Genomic DNA, 4,450 nt, shown 5'->3' on the forward strand with positions numbered 1-4,450 from the left:
ACTGGAGATATTTTGGAAACGCCGATTCAATGTCTTTGCTGAGCAAATAATGCAGATGAGCCCCCCCCCCCCCCCAAAAAAAACCTTCATTCAGTTGCCAAATCTCTTCCAGGAATGTCTTTTACAAAGAAAGCAAGTTTGTCTGCAGGTTTCAAACGATTTTTGCTCTGCTGATGTGACGTCACATAAAAAAGCCGAAGCGACTGTTAAAATATAAAAACTACCGTCCTCTGTTTCAGTGATGTTCAGGAAGCAATAATAAAATAAATAAATAAAAACAAGAAATTTCACGTTTTTTCATCCTTTTTAACTCCTTTCTCGACTCGAAACGACTTCTTTGTTTGTATATTAGCACACCCTGCTAAACTAATTTAGTTTAGGTGTACAGTGTGACACGTGATATGATTTGTTATCCAATAGCAGTTTAAAAAACAAGGTCACAATCAACCAATTAAAATGGTGAGATTATTACAATCCCCGCCCCTCACATTCACATGGCTCTCTCAAAAGTATGTACTTTGGAGTACACTGAAAAGTCTGTACTTTTGCTTCATAGAAAGAGTACATACTTTTAGTGCATAAGTAGGCAAATTGAGACGAAGAAGTAGGCCTACATTACGTTTTTCATTTTAATAATGTATGCTTTTACATTTATTTAACAAAACACCTTTATACATATACTCACTTATAGTGTCGTGCAAGAGTTTTAAAAAACAATTTTAAAAAACCCCTCACACACACCTTCGTGGATTGATTTCGGCTGGAGAAATGTTTTTGAAATCCACAAACGATCTCAGGCAGCTCAAACATGATGCAATGCACATGGAGAGATCCACAAGTAAATGCACGTTTTTGTGGACTATGCTTGTATTTGTGAAACAAAAGTGTTTTGTTAAGTATTAAGTATTCTTAATCTCCTGTATTTCAAGGCACAATGACGAGATGTTTGTGCTGCAAAGCCACACTAGCATGACCGATGCCCTAATTGCTTGGGACTGGATTATATTCAACAAGCACTTACAGAGCCATGCCCTAATTGCAGCATAATGCAGGAAGCACATCTTGCAGGCTATGGAAGAACGGTTGCCTATTCAGCAACCTCCCTTGATGCTGTAGGAGTGATGTGAAGCAGGCAATAAGGAAGGCGAGCTCCTCTGAGACTCATTCAAAGGAAGAACAGCAGCCAAGAGAATGTTGGGCTGCTCAGCCCTGCTCAGAGACCAAAGAACATGGTGTATTCCATATCGATAGTGCTCTTAGCCAGTTCCATAACTGGCCAAGAAGACTATCTATGTGGAATGCACCATCCATCATCACCAGATTCTACAGAGTAAATGTTGTGTCATCAGACCTCATGAGTTCTGAGCTGAGTTTGAGTAACGCTCAACCTCATTCAGTGACAGTATCTAGCAAGAAGAATCCTCATTAGAAAACAGTATTGATACTTTGACCGTCAATAGAAGACAGTAGCTGTACACAGGGTGATTCTCATCCTCAGTAGAGTACATTATAAAAAGATTGAGCGATTTGCATCGTCAATAGTGACCTGTATCAGTACTGTAATAAATTGGATCCTCAGCATTTGATCCAACCCTAAACATGGACCAACGCCACCAATGTAAGTGATACAAACAGACAAACAATCTAAAAACATAAACAGGAAATACATTTATATACATTGAATGAATACAAAATCAAGTATAACATTACAATACTAGTAAAACGTTTTAATGATGTAGCTCGTCGATGCACTTCACTCACAATCGCTTAAGTGCTTGTTATGCAGCCTGATATAAAAAATGTACTTTATCCTATGATCCCTTATATTTATGTACGTATATACAGTATGGTCCATTACAAGCAGTATATTTCAGTGAGGACATGTCTGGGAAAAAGAAGACGCACGGTCACGCTAACAAAAGCATTTCAGAGAACAAACTGTGTTAATTTCTACCAAATTAACTTTGTGCAAAATTAATTTTTTTTGCACCGGGAGGTTGCTCATGTGAGTCACGACTGGGAAGAGAGAACCAGAACTATATTCAAGCAGCTGTGTTATATCGTGTGTTATGTCAAAAAGATTCATTTCTTTGGTTTTAAATAAAAAAAAACTGTAATCTTGATAGTATTCCTTTTATTTCCACAAAATGCACCTGTAATCTTATTATTTTGTTTTTTGATGCAACCGGAACGGATTAGTTACCATTTTTGGGGCTTTTTTTGTATCCTGATTATGTAACGCCGTTACATGTATTCCGTTACTCCCCAAGCCTGCATCATCCCAGTCCATCACAGGAACCCTAGCCCTAACCCTATATTATATGTAGAAATCTAAGAACAGGTTGATTTTGTCAGTGTGGATTATTATTACTTAAAAGATTTGTTTGCAGTGCCACCTTGTGGTGCTCTATGAAGTTTGATGGGGAAAGTCCTTGAAGAGAAACTGTATAGTTTTAGTAAGATTTTAATTCAGTTATATACAAGGTGATAACCCCCAGTCAACCCTAGTATTATTTCGACCACTCAGGACAACAGGCAATTGTTGACCTGCAAGTCAGGTAATTAATATTTAACATACATAAGCAATTCAAACTGCCATTAAACACAATCAGGGGTGTAATCAAAACATTTCATGACATTCAGATCGGTTGATGAAGGGGGGGGGGGGGGGGGGTGACTTCATTCCACTGGGGTTTTGAAGGTCTGAAAGTATATTGTTGTTGAAGTGTCTCACCACCGGAAATAAGAAATCCTTCATTGTGATGGGAGGAAGTTGTTTGAAAGAATGCTCAGATAGTCCAGATGTTACTACATAAAATTTCTGCATCTCCTACAACTTAAGGTGCGTTCTGCTTGACCAGCTAAAGAAGGCGCTTTGTCTGAAACATCCCGTTTGTCTGCAAACTTTGTGTACTACAATGCAAATTTACTACCTCTACCTCTGAGGGCAGTTGGGGCTTAGCAGAGCCTGGTTAAGGCTCTGGGTAACCTATTGGAAGGTTGGGGGTTCAAGCCCCAGCACTGCCAAGCTGCCACTATTGGGCCCTTGAGCAAGGCCCTTAATCCTCTCTGCTCCAGAGGCACTGCGCTCTGACTCTAACCTCCTGGCATGCTGGGGCATACGAAGAAAAGAATTTCACTGTGCTGTAATATATACGTGCAGTGATATTATTATTATTATTATTATTATTATTATTATTATTATTGCTTGTTAGAAAGCTGTGGTCAGACTGCAGGGGTCAGCCATGATTCAGAAGTTATTTGATACTCGATTTTTTTTTTTTTAGCTTTCTGGAATCATTACGGGGAAGAAAATTGAAAGAACACCAGAGCAGAGTTATGTCCCTCTCATAAACGTGTCAATTAAAATCAGTGCGACCGTTTCATAATCCAGGGTCAGAGAACTTGGAGTTAGCTCTGACATTCCCTCGTGTCTGTTCATGACTGTCCTAAACACCTCCAGATAGATGCAATTCCTCACTTAAGTGAGTGGAATTTGCTCATAAGAGAAGAGTAAACAGAGCTGACTGGCACTGGGCAGAGTAAGCCATGGAAGTGCTGAGAGGACGCTAGTGTTGTGACTTCAAACAGGCCCATGAGTTTCTCTGTAAGCTTGGAAAAGCAGTGTTGCTACTTGATAAAATAGAGAGCTTGTACCTAGGTAAATATGATTAAATATCTTTATTTTATAATGAAAAGTTCCCATAGCCTGTATCCTGATAGTCGTCATAAAGCAAATCACATAACGCCTCAAAACATAGTCTTGAAACATTGTTGTTGCGAGTTCTGTTAAGATGAGACCATAATCTTGTCGCCTCTTAAGGTTGCTGTGAAGGATTTGTGCATGTGAAATACATGATATGTATTTGAAGATATATTGCCAATATAAATGTTTAAGTGGAATGGAGGGCAGACAAAGGCATTCTGGGTTCTTCAAACCTAGTATGTAATTGCCCAGTTTGTATTTATTACAGAAAGTGTAAATGCTTTGTTTTACTTCTCTATCATTCACATGTTGTGGTGTTGCTCAAAAGCTGCCTATAGTGAACAAATAGATGATGGCCATGATCATACAAGACATGCAAAACTTTATTTTACTCTGCTAAAATATGAATTCCTTTTATGTACTACTTGACTACTTTTTTAATTTAAAAAAAAAAAAAAAACAAAAAAAAAACGTACCTTCTTGTTTCAGGGGTGTTGTGGTTCCCACACTTGCCTCACACCTCTGGTGTCTGGGGTTCGAATCCTGTCTCCGCCCTGTGTGTGGAGTTTGCATGTTCTCCCTGTGCTTTGGGGGTTTCCTCCCCCTGACCAATGATGTGTGTTGTAGGCTAGGTTTAATTACCCCATTGCACAGAATGACAAATAAAGGATTCAGATATTTCCAGATGTGGATGAGAAAGTTTATTGTTTAACTTTATTAGCAGAATTGATACTTACCAGCATA

The sequence above is a fragment of the Ictalurus punctatus genome, chromosome 3, assembly GCF_001660625.3.
Source record: "Ictalurus punctatus breed USDA103 chromosome 3, Coco_2.0, whole genome shotgun sequence".
NCBI classification, from domain to species: domain Eukaryota; kingdom Metazoa; phylum Chordata; class Actinopteri; order Siluriformes; family Ictaluridae; genus Ictalurus; species Ictalurus punctatus.